The following is a 16,234-nucleotide window of genomic DNA, read 5'->3' as shown; positions in this document are numbered from 1 at the left end:
AAAGGTGACAGTTAGAAGTGGTAACAAGTAGATTTAAGCTATATAAGCATGATTTTTACATAGATTTTATAACTTCAGAGTAATCCCTGCAGAAGAGCCATACCTCCTTAGAAACACTCTCAGCCATCATTGCACTTCATAAGGAAGGTCTGGAAGCCCAAAAGTCAACACTGCTCGCCAAGATCACCACCTAAGCCGTTCAAGTTTGGGAGGGAGTGAAGGCTTCTGTGTGCACTGTGAGAAGGCATCTCTTGGAGAATGGTCTGGTGTCAGGGAGGCCTGCTCTTTTGTCAAACGTACAAAGACTGGATCAAAGATGACTGGGTCCAAGTAATTTTCTCTGACAAGCCCCCCTTCAGCTGCTTTGGAACCGAGGTGGATTAGAGTTTGAAGGTGCAACAATGAAGCATCCGGAAGCTGTTCATATCTGGGGGTGCTTTTCACATTTTACCCGAGGCGACAGCTGTAAACAAGGACTGGAACCTGAAAACTTCAAGACCACCTCCTCCCCACGGTGGGGAATACAGTATAATTGTAAATCTCGAAAAACTAAACTATTCTCTTCTAAATCTTTTGTAGTCATTTTTGTATTACTTTAGTATAAATACATGTTAAATTTGGATTCATATGTTGTTTTTTTCTGACTTTATGTGAACGAAAAGACACACATTTGCCCATTTTCCCATTGGAAATAGTGGTATTTTGAAATATCACTGTACTGGTCACAGAAGCAAAGTTTGTGGGGAATAATAGCCATGTTCTATACTTTTGAGGCATAAGCAATTAGGAAATAACACTTACTACCCAAGAACAAAAAAAAAATAATAATTTTGTTACACAATGTTCTTACCCGCGACCAACCCGATTTAATAAGACCAGCAACCTGAACCGAAAGTGTTTGTCGTTTACCTACTGCCTGCGTCAACTGACTCTCTCACACATTCACACACAGATAGATATCTCTACCATTCTCCAAAGACTGACTTTACACAATAGGCTATACAGCATGGTAGCTTTCTCTAGTGGTCTGAATATATTTTAACACTATAGCATATTAACCATCTCTACTATAAAATATCTGTCTATTCCTTTTGTGCCACCAGTTGAAAAGGACCTACACCTGTGCTTTTGCATAAATGTACCAGTTTTGTGTCTGTCGTTCACAAAAACATGACAGGTTTTACAAGCAATGAATCCAGTCACATGTTCATTATTTTCTACACTACAAAATACAAACCCTATGCTACCTTGTTTCACCTCGTCCACAGACATTTTTAATATCACCAAGCAGATGTGATAAAAAGGGTCTTGCAACGTATCAAGCAAGCAGCAATACTAACCGAGAACACTGCTTAGTCAGCTGACTCCTCCCTAATCGCCTGCTTTAGTGCAGGAAATAGCGGTACATTTACCTTCTAATACCTTATTTGGGAAAGGTTACATAGGCAAGTACACTGAAAGGACAGAAAACGTTTTTGCCGATTCAAATTCAGACTCGAGTCTGACCCGACAATGTTATTTATTTATTTATTTTTACATGCACCAGAAAATTTGTAAACCGCGAATTGTAAATTTGCATTCTGACACGAACCCGACATGCTTCTGTGGGTCACCCGTGGTGAACCACGGGTACCCAACCCAATGCAAGACTCTAATGCTGCATTTACACTGCCAGCTTAAGTCCGAATGTGCGTGCATACCATCTCAATTGTTTCGATGACAAGGGATGACAAGTTTTCCCATCCCCAAACCACCAAGACAGAAGAGACAGTGGTATTACAAACAAACAATACAGTGCGTGTTCACATTGCGGGAACTCATCTTAAATATATACTTATCTTGCAGTCTACAAGAAAAATGGTTATTTGTTTAGACAGTGTTTGACAGAACACAGCGGTTCCTGACCCATTTGTTATGTGAAGGATTTTACCTTGAGTAAGATAAGCAAATTTGATGTTTATTATCTCATCTTGTATATATAGATAACTGTATGATGTATAAGTCCTTTATTTTCTAGTTAAAATAGGCTAAGCAGTCACGGGAATACTGGAGAAAAAAACATTTATTGTATACAATTGCAGATAATAAGTTTTACTTTTTCAAAATTAGCCTTGTTACAAATACTACTACTTTAAATGAATAATAATATTGTTATACAAGTACAGTATCTACATTGTTTGTAATTATTCGAAACATTTCGTTCCTTTTTTAAAAAACAAAATGACAGGGACCGCAAATTATTAAAACAATCTTTATTTAAAACTTAGAACAGAACATGTAAAACGCAACTGCGTAACAGATCAACTGTAATCAAAACGTGCAAAGAAGGGGTTGCACAGATCTTTTCGCCAGAAATGCCACTACTACTCGGTATTTGTATTTATTTGGTGTTTCCGCTCAGAGTGCACTCAAAAAGACGGTGTGTTAAAGCGTGTTTGAAACTAAACCGATAACTAAGTGGTTTACAATAAAATAACTGGGAAAAACACAATCCAGGATAGTTTTTGTATAAAATTACTTGATAGCATTTTATAAAATAATTCTCACCAATACACTGAAATATTACACGTTTGTTTCTTTGAAGTCCACCGGTGTCTGCACCTGTTTAACAAAGCAAAAAAGCTTTCGTCAAAAGTTTACACAGCCCAATATATGGATATTTGGCGTATGCACACTTTTGACGACGATTTAATAATAAAACGTAGATATTAACAATTACTCCCCAATATAAACAGTTAATAAATTCAAATATTCAGGATGTTTGCGTCTCAAGTCGTTCTCTTTTTGCGACGCTGCAATGACACTGCAGCTTCTTCCTGTTTTGATACCATGGGGGAGGAGCCGAGCGGCACTCAAGTCTTGCGTGAGCCATCCTAAAGTCGGGTGAGTTTACACTGCCTTTCAGACAGAGCTAAGCTGCCGCTAATCGACATTTTTAGTTGGCAGTGTGCATTTACACTGCAGAAAGACCTGAGACAGCCCAAAGCTGTACTAAAAACGGCCAGTGTAAACGCAACATAACATTTATCGAATTTGTTATAAACCAGTGTTGTGCTTTAAAAATAATTTTATTTAAGATAAGAACGGTATCTCATTGTAAACTGACCCAATTACTGCCTGTTTTTTTCTCATTCATGATACTACTTGGGTTGACACAACGTTACCTCCCCCAGAATTTCTCAAATGACGCCCCTGGTTTCTTTGATTACATGATGTTACATAAAAGATCTAAATTATGCTCACAATTTTATTTATTTATTTTAATTAAAATGTCTCAATCCTAAAATTCTAGGGCGATACAAAACATATGGCCATAGTTGTACATGTAAATATAACAATAAAAAAGGGACAAATGTTACTTGCCTGAGACACTGTCAAACATGCCCTTACGACACCTTGATAGGCTGGACACTTGTATTACACAGACTTGTCTTGGACAACCTTCAGGGATGGAAAACAGACAAAATTGGGGTTCCTGTGAATTACAGACAACAAACAGATTAGCGTCTCCCTGAACGAAAGTAATGTTGGGGATTTATATTTTAAAAAGGGAAGTTTTGTGAAGAATGGTGTTGTTTTGTGTTTAGCAACAGGTCAACTGTGGAAGCAGTAAAAACTAGAAAATTACTTTGTACCGGTTATTGGGGTACTCCTCAATGCATTTTAGCTCCTGTCAGATGGCACATTACAGCCCTGTCATTCTGGTATTTGCATTGTGCCCTGGTTCTACACACAAGACTCCACCATTAAGCCACTTTCAACACTACAGTTTGCTGAACCTTACTTTTAAAATGACCCAGTATTTTATCTAGAATGACAAACAAAATCTTGAACTACATTTGTGTGACCAAGAGGTATGTATAGCAACTACCATCTCAAATTGACAAACACGAATATGGAATTACAATATAGCACTTTTACTGTGGTAGGTTCAATACCTGCACTACATTTAACAACTACAGCAAACTATATTTATATTTTACAGTAAGTCACAGTCATCTTAATCATCACAATAAACCTAAGACCACGGGATTTATAAACATTATAGAGAGATTATATATATATATATATATATATATATATATATATATATATATATATATATATATATATACATACATACACATATATATATATATATATATACATATATACATACACATACACACACATATATATATATACACATATATACACACACACACACACACTGCTGTGCAAAAGTCATAGACAGGCTGCATTTTTCTACTCCGATGCAGTATGAGCATCAACAATTTAGTCAAAGCCTCCGCTAGTGTTTTCTACTATTTTAATAACCTTGATTTGCATAAAGAAGGAAAAACATTGAGTGAAATAACTCGCATCAGCAACAGTTCTATCCAGATGTGGAGGTATCTTCTCCCAGCGCACTCGCATGTCATGGTCAATGTTCATCCTGGCTCTGTACTTTGTTTTCATCGATGTCATGGCTGAAAATCCAGTTTCGCATAAGCAGGTTGTACTGAATGCGACCAGCACTTTCAGTGCTGCAGAAGAAGCAATGTTGTATTCATTGGAGCACTCACACCAAAACGTCTCCAGCGGCATTTCACTGAACTTGGTTCTGAGGGAGATGTCTGATGAAATGTCAATTAGCTCTTCTAACAGCTTTGATGGGAGAGAGGGTGGCAGTTTAGCTTCAATATTCTCACACAAGTGTGTAGTGGCGTGTTCCCGCATAAGTTCAGAAAAGTAAGTATTACATTTGTTGAATAGACCAGACAGATGCGTTGCCAGCTGCTGTTTGATTATGTCAAAATCAATGTTAACTTTCTGAATGAAAGAAGAGCTCAAAACATATCAATCACAAAAAAACATTTGTGAGCAATAAATCTAATCCACATGTTGGTGTTCAATTAGCTTAACTCACACGTCCAGACCGAGCTCAGTAAACTAGATGGAAGCAGTGCCTGAACTTCCATTGTACATCACTTCACAATCATTCATTTAATTAACTTCAAGCAGTAGGAGGCTCTATTACTCTATTGTTGTCAAGTTTAAACATGCACTTGCCATTTATCTCATGTTTAAACTAACCCCAAAACCAGCCAGTAAACAATACAGAAAGTAAAAACAAAATCAGAAGAAATATTTAAATGTAGAATGCAGGCCTCATTTGAGTTCTACTTTCATTGTGTGAATTCTTTGTAAAAACAGGGGTGGGAGCAGAGCAAAGTAGCCAAGACTGAAAATGTATGGTGCCAAGTGAAGCAAGGCGAACATTTTTAGTAGTTTTTATTTTAACAGTTGTTGCACGTAGCCTATATACTACAAACAACGCAAATATGCATATAAACATACAGAAACAAACACACTGTGCACAATAATTGCACAAACTGTTTCATTTTAAAACAAAGTGCAAACAGAAATTACTGTGCTGAGAATACCTTGTTTCTAGTTCATTTTTACTGCATTCTCTCAGGTACAGCTAAACAAAGATATTCTATTTATTTCTATTCTATTAAATAGAATATCTTTGAGCTAACCTTGGAAGTATTTGCGCTACGTTAAAGATCAAACCACATTTAAACACTGAAACTGGAGTCGCTATTGAAACAATATTTAAACATGTATCAATGTTCTATAAATATACTGGATGCAAAAAAACATAAGCAGACAAAAATAGATTTTTTTTTTTTTTTTTTTAAACCCCTGAGCAACAAATTCAGCGACATTTTCAAGTTTTGTAAACCTTTTAAAATTATGTCGACATACTACTGAAAAGGAACGTGCAACTTCTATATTTTGCTGCCTTTAAAATCAATAAATCATGTACACGGAAAACTTCAAATGACAACGTTTTTGTATTTTTCTTTACATTTGTAAAACTACGTAGAAATAATGATGACGTTTTAAAAACAGACATTATTAGTAAATTGTAACATATATGCCACTGACTCGCTAGATCAATGTACAGATTAGTACAAGTATAACTCGAACACCAATCATGAAGTAGGTTTTTTTTTTTTTTTTTTTTTTTCCTTGTTACCATAGTAACCAAATGCACTGCTCTGATAAGTGACTTTACAGTGTAAAATACTGGAAGAAAAATAAAATGCATATTTTTCACTGTAAATTGCAAGAAGCTGAAAACAACTTTTCGTTTTTGCTTACGAAATCAGCTCTCGGCTCGCCAACACCCGCCATTGCTACAGTACACATTCCAAACACACACTAACTATTCAGTTACCAAAATATTTTTAATAAGACGAAAAATCCCACCCCTGTGCAAATCTGTTTCAGCATGGGGGAAACTTAAATACTAGCACAGTTCTGTAGTACGTACTACAGCTTCTCAAATTATGTATAGTATCCTCACTTTCATATTTTAAGGTTAAGGATATATTTTCTTTGAACTATTAATCCAATAATCCCAGCCGCCCTCCACATTGTTCACATTTTAAGAGATTCAAGGCCAAAGAGAAAAGGAACGATGGACTCTTCAACTGCATGCTCCTTGAGATGCACAACCTAGGTTAAAGAGGTCAAGGTTTCTAGAGAGGTTATGCATGTGTATCCGAAACATTAAGACATTTTACTTGAAACAGTCACAACGGCTTGAAGTGATCTTGGAGAATATGCTGCAAATTCCTATACCCAATGGAAGATGAAAATTATATCCCTCAAGAACAATTTAATCATCTACAGAGTAGGGATGGAAATGTTAAACGTTTAAAACATATAAACTCTAAAGTGGTTAAACGTTAACTAATATGTTGATGTATAACTGGCCATTTGATAAATTTCACCAAACTAATATTTTTTAATGTACTAATTTAAGTAATTTGTCATCATATACAGCAGTCCGTTGCATATCTGACTGCTGTGGTGCTACAGTAAGGGCGGATATTTTAAAAGGTAAGGTGTTTGGCAATTGCCTCCACGTGGTTTTTCTAATTGGTGCAACATAAAGATTGACACTGGGGCGGGCTGTATCCTCAGTCGATCTGGCGCTTCATTGGTGCACTCTGTGTTCATGCTGTAGTGGGCGTGGTATGATCCAGTCCATAGGGGTAAGAGAGTTAATGGCAACCATTTTTTTCTGACATTTGTTATGTATTTTTAATAAAATGGCATCTCTAAACAAACGAACGAGGTAAAGCCACATTTGGAATTAGGAAGTGGATGAGAAAATCGTGGTACGCAAATAATTACAAAATAGCCGTACAATAAAAACACGAGTTCAATGCTTCACCATTAGAAATGAAAACATTCTGAAATTACTGTGAATGGAGTTAGAGAGTAAAATGCAAACATCCATAATAAACAAAACACTCTAGGTGGTGAGTGACATTTATTTAGCCCTTACATCCTTGTGAATACGTATAATAAGATTTCAAAATCTTATTTTTCCCCAATATTAATTCAGAGAACACCCAAGTGTAAATAAATTAGGTATAGTTTTAAAAAAAATAAAAATAAAAAGGTATTTCCAGATTGTGGCACCGATCCCTGAATAGCAGAGATTTACTGATGCATCGTATTATTTGACAACTGTTGACAGTCAAGTCTGTGCATCGTTTTTTTGTAAATGGTTTAAGCAAATGAAAGCTTTACTTTGTATTAAAATTTGGAATCTGCAATTCTTTTTTGCATTAAGCACTTCTCTGCTCCCCTCAGGTCTGACTCACTGAATCTGCATGTGACAGCTCACTTTCTCCCCCCTGCCCCACTCCCTGTGAGTGTTTACTGGTGGGACTGGATCTGTGCTGGAGTCTTCAAAGTTACAGAGCAAGTTAAGAGTGTTGTGCTAGAATTACAAATACTGTATTGATCAAACTACAATGCCCTCCGATGTCTGCAATTATTTTGTAAAGTAAGACGGCAAGGAAGAAAAGTAACGAAAGTAATGTTTGGGATACTCGGGTAACACAACTAGTTTGCGTGACCATTTAATGATATCCAGAGGTCGTGCTAGCCTTTATAAAGCCTATTTGTAAAAAGCATATGTGGTGGGCTGCCCGGCCCCTGTGCGTATTATATATATAGACACACACACACACACACAATGACTTGCAAAAGCATTCAGACCCCTGACAAATTCTCTCATATTACTGAATTACAAATGGTGCATCGAAATTTCGTTCTGTTTGATATTTTATTTTAAAACACTGAAACTCAAAATCGGTTATTGTAAGGTGACATTGGTTTTATGTTGGGAAATATTTAAGAAAAATAAAAAAATGAAATATCTTGCTTGCATAAGTATTCAACCCCCACACATTAATATTTGGTAGAGCCACCTTTCGCTGCAATAACAGCTTTAAGTCTTTTTGGGTAAGTATGTACCAGCTTTGCAGTGTTGGAGTGATTTTGGCCCATTCTTCTTGGCAGATTTGCTCCAGGTTGTTCAGGTTGGTTGGACGACGCTTGTGGACTGCAATTTTCAAATAGTGCTACAGATTCTCAATGGGATTGTGATTAGGACTTTGACTGGGCCACTGTAGGACATTCACCTTTTTGTTCTTGATCCACTCCAATGTTGCTTTGGCCAAGCTTCAGTTTTTTAGCGGACTGAAGCAGATTCTCTTGCAGTATTTTCCTGTATTTTGCTCTATCCATTCTTCCTTCAATTGTAACAAGATGCCCAGTCCCTGCTGATGAGAAGCATCCCCACAGCATGATGCTGCCACCACCATACTTCACTGCAGGGATGGAGTGTCTTGAGGCATGGACAGTGTTAGGTTTGCGCCACACATAGCGCTTTGAGTTCTGGCCAAAAATCTCTATCTTGGTCTCATCTGACCACAAAACCTTTTCCCACATCGCAGCTGGGTCACTCTCATGCTTTCTGGCAAACTTCAGACGTGCTTTCAGATGGTACTTTTTGAGTAACGGTTTCTTTCTTGCCACCCTCCCATACAGGCCAGTGTTATGCAGAGCTCTTGATATGGTTGACTGGTGCACCATTACTCCACTCCCAGCCACTGAACTCTGTAGCTCCTTCAAAGTGATTGTTGGCCTCCCTCTTGTTTGAGCGCTGAGTTTTGAGGGACTGCCTTTTCTTGGCAGTGTCTGGGTGGCGTGATGCAGCTTCCACTTCCTGCTTATTGATCCAACTGTGCTCACTGGGATATCCAAACACTTGGATATTATTTTGTACCCTTTCCCTAATCTATCCATTTGTATTACTTTATCTCTAACTTCTGTAGAATGCTCTTTGGTCTTCATTTTCCTTCAGATTCACAGCCTTACCAATGATCCTTCAACAGTGGGGTTTTTATGCAGAAAATGCGACAGCAACTTTAATTGTTCACAGGTGGAGGCCAATGGTAAGGTAACCGTGTCCTCGTTTGGTTAATTTCTTTCATTGGTGCAAACTAGGAGCTTCCACAGCACAGGGGTTGAATACTTATGCAAGCAAGATATTTCAGTTTTTTATTTTTCTTAAAAATATTTCCCAACATAAAACCAATATCACCTTACAATAATTGATTCTGAGTTTCAGTGTTTAAAAATAAAATATCAAACAGAAAGAAATTTCAATGTACCATTTGTAATTCAGTAATATGAGAGAATTGGTCAGGGGTCTGAATACTTTTGCAAGGCACTGTGTGTGTGTGTGTGTGTGTGTATGTGTGTGTATATATATATATATCGACTGAGAAGCAACTGAGGCTGCCTAAATCCACAGAAGAACTGTATATAAATATATATATTAGTATATCCAAGATACACACACACACACACACACACACACACACACACACCAACCACACCTGTACTGAGTTCCTTCAAAAACTGTGTAAGAATGCTACCTAGACATGAATTGATGCTGTTTTAACTAAATGCAAAGTGGTGAACAGAAGAAAAATCTAAATCAAATCCATATTTGGTGTACCACCCTTTTCTTTCAAAACAGCATGTTCTTCTCACTTGCACAAAGTCATTTTTTTAAGGCATATAGTCAGGTGTATGATTAAACAATTATACCAAACAGGTATTAATGATCATCAATTCAATATGTAGGTTGAAACACAATCATTAACTGAAACAGAAACAGCTGTGTAGGAGGAATAAAACTGGGTGAGGAACAGCAAACTCAGCTAACAAGGTGAGGTTGCTGAAGACAGTTTACTGTCAAAAGTCATCACCATGGCAAGACTGAGCACAGCAACAAGACACAAGGTAGTTATACTGCACAGCAAGGTCACAGGGGTTTCCAGATGTGCTGTCCAAGCTCTTTTGAAGAAGCACAAAGAAACGGGCAACGTTGAGGACCGTAGACGCAGTGGTTTTACTGCAGCAGATGAAAAACACATCATGCTTACTGCAATCAGAAGATGTCCAGCAATCACTCAGCTCAGAATTGGCAGAAAACAGTGGGAGATACAAAATCTACTGTCTGGAGAAGTCTGGTCAGAAGTGGCCTTCATGGAAGACTTGTGGCCAAAAAGCCATACCTCCGACGTGCACGGCCAAGCGACTCAACTATGCACGAAAACACAGGAACTGGGGTTCAGAAAAATGCAGGTGCTCTGGACTGATGAGTCAAAATTTGAAATATTTGGCTGTAGCAGAAGGCAGTTTGTTCACCGAAGGGCTGGAGAGCGGTACACGAATGAGTGTCTGCAGGCAACAGTGAAGCATGGTGGAGGTTCCTTGCAAGTTTGGGGCTGCATTTCTGCAAATGGAGTTGGGGATTTGGTCAGAATTAAGGTCTCCTCAATGCTGAGAAAGAAGATAACAATCCATCATGCAATTGCTACTTCTGTGCTGATTTATTCTGCACAGTTCAGCGAAATACTTGTTTTGAGGTTTCAGCACTGTTTTGTCCCCCACAGAGCCCTGTTTATTTATTTTGGCCAGCGTGCCGTTCTCCAAGATGTTTGGGGTTTTTTTGCTGTTTAAAATTGTTTAGAAGAATTGAATAAAAGATGCAACAGCACAATTCGCTCACCAATTTGCCCCGTCTACTTCCTGGCCTGACGTCACCACTTTACCATTTGTTGTTTACAGCATTTTTTCTCACCTGCCTAAAACTTTTGCACAGTACTGTGTGGGATATGTTGCACAAATGACATTTGTATTTAGGCACAGGGATTGCACAATCACTCCATATGCAGATTAAAATATTTAGCAGTATGTGAGCACAGGGATGGCATAAATTAGTTCACATGCTGGGATTCAAGTGAATGACTAATTAGCAATCGAATACCGGCACAGCTGTATATATAGATGCACGAATCACTCACTTGGGGCTGGGTGTTCATAGTGGAAAACGGGAGAGAGAGGAGGAGAAAGAATAACTATATAGATGCACGAATACCTCACTTGGGGTTGGGTGTTCAGAGTGGAGAACAGGAGAGAGATTTTTCCGACTTTGTCAAGTCAAAGAATAAAAAACAACCTCCAAACTTGTGCTGAAACAGTTCAGTACGATACTTGTTTTGAGGTTTGTCCACTGTTTTGTCTGTTTATTTATTTTGGCCAGCGTGCCGTTTTGTTTGGGGATTTTTTTTGCGTTTTTAAAATTGTTTATTAGGCGTTAAAATTGTTTATTTATAATAAACCGATGCAACAGCACAATTCGCTCACCACTCTTTGCCCCGTCTACTTCCTGGCCTGACGTCACCACCAGCCCAAGTGTTGATTGCATACCATCTCAAAATCTGCGTTTTCAACCAGAACTCCTGCGTTTTTACATATTGCATCAACATTGTTACACTGGAAAATAATATAACTATTTCAGATTAAAGACGTTAACATGCAAAACAGTACAAATAATGGAAGTAGAAATAGACAAATGACGCTCCATTGAAAAGTGTTGCTTTTCAAGCTGCTACAGGGGTCACAGCTGAACTGAAATGGTGGTGCATCCTAAGTTTATTCAAATTATAACAACACGTGCCCAAACACCACTGGCGATGTGACCCACTGCACTGGAGAAGTGGAGAGGGGGGTAACTTGTGCCATGCCAACTGCAGCTACACCCCACAAAAACTAAGCCGCTGCATTTCACTCTCCTGTGAAATAAACAAAATAAAAAACAGTTATAGAGTAAGTATTTGCCAGTTTGGGGCTGTATGTAACGGAGGGGTAATAAATAGCAATACAGAGTGGCTACAGTACCCCCCTTCCAAAAACGCAGTGTAGCAACGCCTGTCAAAACATGGACACGTAAGCCAGCGTTTCTGTTATTATTATTATTATTATTATTATTATTATTATGTTTTTGAACAGAGACGGTCAGCTTTCGAAACCCGCCGGCTCCATTACCTACTGACTGATTCCTCAACGGTAAAATGTCACTGGACCTCAGAAATGTTTGGCCCGATAATGTTGTGTCTGCTCGTCGTACAGTCCCATGTGATGCGGCTGGTGGGTGGGACAGTCTGACATAGACCGGCCTAAAAAAACATACAGCCGGCAAGGCAGGGGATAGGCAAGCTCGGGCAAGTTACACTTACACCAACAATGCAACAACCAGAGGAAAATACAGAATAGAACCACACAAAAGCCGACTTACCATTTGCAAGATACACAATGTTTTTGCAATGCATGCAAACGATATACCAGTAATGCATTACACACCGAAATCAAAATTATCATTCTTTACAAAGCAAACTGTTTATTGTTTTAACAGCTGTAAATGTTACAACGCTAGGAAACCGTCCTCACCTTTCGACATAGAGACAACCATCTATCTGCCAACTTCTCCTTTTCCGAAATTTTCTGGTTTTCTTTTTTGTTTATTCCTTGTCTTTGTCTCGGTCTTTCTCGTAGCTCTTCAATAAGACAAGCGATTCCAAGTCAGTCCTCTCTCTCACTCACTCCATTTCTAGCCGCCTTCTCTCCGACTCCTCCTCTCGCTGCTTACCGCCGCAGACCCTCCTCCTGCCGGGGTCACTGTTTAACAGACGCACCGCAGGCGGAGGGTCTCACAGCGACCTCTAACGGTTTGACTGCTATCTACATTGACGCAGCGCAACACAGACTTTCGATATTCACTGTCGTTGGTGTCTGTCTGCGGATACTGGCGGCTTTGGCGACATAAAACCCTTGCAGCAAACATGTAACACGGCAGATGGGAATAATCACTTAACACTATCCACCTAGCGGGATGATCAATTTCTTGACTAGGTCTAGTCTTCTAGTCTTTTTTTTTCTTTCGGGAAAAATCTAAATTCTAAACCATATATATATATATATATATATCTATATTATATATATATATATATATATATATATATATATATATATATATATATATATATATATAATTAGAGTACCTGAATGGTCTAGACGAGGTGGTGTTGCTGTGTGGTTAAGCACTGGATAGTTTGCACAACCAGGGAGACTTGTTTGATAATGTGGAGGCCGATTTGCATGTTATGTACTGTATAATTACCTGTGTTATTGTGCTAGTATACCTCAGCACTAGGTCACGCTTAAAAACAGCCTTGACTAAAGGCGTTTAAGTTCATTGTCTTCAGTTCCTCCGCGCACTCTTTCCTGTTTTTGAATAATGTAAAAAAAAAAATCGTTTTCTTCTGGATTGGCCCACATCTGACTGCATAGTGATATATTTTATCATGACAGAACCTGGCTGATTGATTAACTCTGGTGATGTCCCTGTCTGTTGAGTGTGTGCCCATAACAACACACAGCTCTCAACCTTTCCAACAAAGATTAAACCGTGTGTTAGATATGAATTTACACTGCAATATAAAAAAAGGCTTCGTCTGCCTTTAATTGTTTGATATTTAAAGGGAATTTACAATTGGTAAAGACCTTTCATTTGCCACAATTTATGTTAAAGTAATACTTGTATAATCAAAAATCCTATAGCTGTTTAATATCGTATGATGTGTGCTCTGGTGTGTATGTGTGTTTCAGCACAGATCATTATTTACTATTCCAGCAAACATTGCTTCTTGAAATATTCCTCAAGGCTGATTGTGAGGAAGGATAGCATTGTGCACTGAAGCCCAAAGGAGTATTGTGAAATGGCACCTGCACCATGCTTATCCACCTCAGTACCAGGGTACTGTTGTGTATTTTCCAGTATTTCCGTGCTCAAACCAACAAAACTCAGGCAAATGGAGATAGTTACTCAATATCTGTTTGATAAGGGGATGTATGCTCTGAAACAATTGTGATGACACAGGTTATGATTTTACCATTGTATAAGTTACATTTTATGGGTACCCTTTTTGACTATTCCAGTACAAGTGAACAGGGTGTTGCTAAACTCCTTTACCTCAATTCAATATACAACATATATTGTTGGAAAACCCCTTGAAACAAGCTTTAAAATGACACTAACAGTAGTTGTCTCACTAGTCCCCCAAAAACCATTTTCTCCATCACAGGTGGTTTATACCGCATCAGAATTGTGTCCACTTCAGTTGAAATGACCCAGTTGTCCAAATCCTCTAGCTGAACATCTGTTACAGAATTTTAAGTTCACCCTTTCTATTTTTCAAGTAACATCGAGTTAAAGTAGCTTTAGACACTTTTTATCCTCTGGTGTAAAGCTCCCCTATTGCCGGTTTGTGATACAGTACAATCACATGGGGTACAGTTTGTTTTTAACACACGGGGTCCAGCCTGTTGGAACAGATTGGGGCATTGAGTTCTCATCATACCAGCTAGCCTTGGGCTCTTCTGTAATGAACAGTTCAATGCCTGGGATTTACCTCTTGTCTTAAGGGGAAACAACAACCATGTCAAGAGATTGGTACAGTACTGGTTATGTAATTAACATAGAACATACTTTCTTTAAAAAAAAAATAATAATTATATGAAAACCCATTTGGGTTTTTTTTCAGCCTTGCATTTGCCTGTTATTCTAAAGCTTGTCAGTAATGGCATTAGCACGGTCTTTCGTCAGTAAATATGCTGAAGCTAAGCTTCAGTATCTGACTCAACAGCCCCTTCTCTAGCATGGGTAGGATGCTATTATGAAACAACATATTTAGTGTTTATTATTATTATTATTAATTATGTATTTATTGATTTATTTTTAATAGCTTCTTTTTTAGGTTCTATGGGACCTCTTCGAACTACAGTGTTGAAAATATTCAGACAGTTACAGTACATTCACAGTAAAGCTAGGTACTTGTGCTTATGGTTTAGAGTTGACTTCTATTCAGTTGTTTGGACATTGTATGGCTTATTTTAGTTAATAAATAAAAGTTTGTAACACAAATGTTATCCTGGGTATCAGCGAGACAACCACCACGTACAGTATTTGAAGGACTTGTAAAGTACACTATGGAATCTATTTTATTATTTTACAGTACACAATTTCAAAGCAACACTTAGAAATGTATTTTAGGTCAGTTAAATATACATTTTACTACTCAGGTAAAATTAGACACTACCGGTTAAAAGTTTTAGAACACCCCCATTTTTCCAGTTTTTATTGAAATTTAAGCAGTTCAAGTCCAGTGAATAACCTGAAATGGTACAAAGGTAAGCGGTAAACTGCCAGAGGTTAAAAAAAAGTTTAGGTTACCAAAAACTGAAAAATAATGTACATTTCAGAGTTATACAAAAAGGCCTTTTTCAGGGAACAAGTAATGGGTTAACAACTTACAGCTGTTCTGCAGCAATGGAAGTAAATTAAGCCTTAAAGTTGATGCTAACAATTCCTACAGGTGTCCCAACTTTTGTTGATTACTTACAAACCCTCTGTCTGTATAAAAGCAGTGTTGGAACAGACTGTGTTACTACGTCTGGCAGACGCAAAGCCACAACAGAATCAGAAGACAAGTTTCTGAGAGTCAACAGCTTCCGTGATAGGCGGCTCACAGGACAACAGCTTCAAGCACAGCTTAACACTGGTCGAAGTAAGCAAGTCTCAGTTTCAACTGTGAAGAGATGACTTCGAGCTGCAGGTTTGACAGGTTGAATGGCAGTAAGAAAGCCATTGCTAAGATGGCAAAATAAGAAAAAGAGGCTTGCCTGGGCCATGAAGCACCGCCAGTGGACTACTGAAGACTGGAAGAAGGTCTTATGGACCGATGAATCAAAATTTGAAATCTTCGGTTCATCACGCAGGGTTTTTGTATGCCGTCGAGTAGGCGAAAGGATGGTTCCTCGGTGTGTGACACCAACTGTCAAACATGGAGGAGGAAGTGTAATGGTCTGGGGCTCTTTTGCTGGATCCAGAGTCGCAGACTTGCACAGAGTGAGTGGCACCCTGAACCAAAACAGCTACCACAGCATTTTGCAGCGCCATGCAATA

General features: G+C 38.3%; 1 protein-coding gene across 2 annotated transcripts in view; it reads right to left on the bottom strand.

Moving 5' to 3' along the window:
• Positions 1-12,896, bottom strand: part of LOC121320487 (DNA repair protein REV1-like) — an 87,675-nt gene extending 74,779 nt beyond the window's left edge. Inside the window, exons 1-2 of one of the 2 annotated variants that reach the window (XM_041258853.1) lie at positions 12,661-12,896; positions 3,364-3,475 (exon numbers count right to left, since the gene is read on the bottom strand). The gene's annotated coding sequence lies outside the window, so the exon portion shown is untranslated. The remainder of the gene's footprint in view (positions 1-3,363; positions 3,476-12,660) is intronic. The other variant, XM_041258855.1, reaches the window with a different exon arrangement.
• Between the last annotated feature and the right edge of the window lie 3,338 nt (positions 12,897-16,234).

This window comes from Polyodon spathula, chromosome 9, assembly GCF_017654505.1.
Source record: "Polyodon spathula isolate WHYD16114869_AA chromosome 9, ASM1765450v1, whole genome shotgun sequence".
Classification (NCBI taxonomy): domain Eukaryota; kingdom Metazoa; phylum Chordata; class Actinopteri; order Acipenseriformes; family Polyodontidae; genus Polyodon; species Polyodon spathula.
This window is presented reverse-complemented; position numbering and strand designations above follow the sequence as displayed.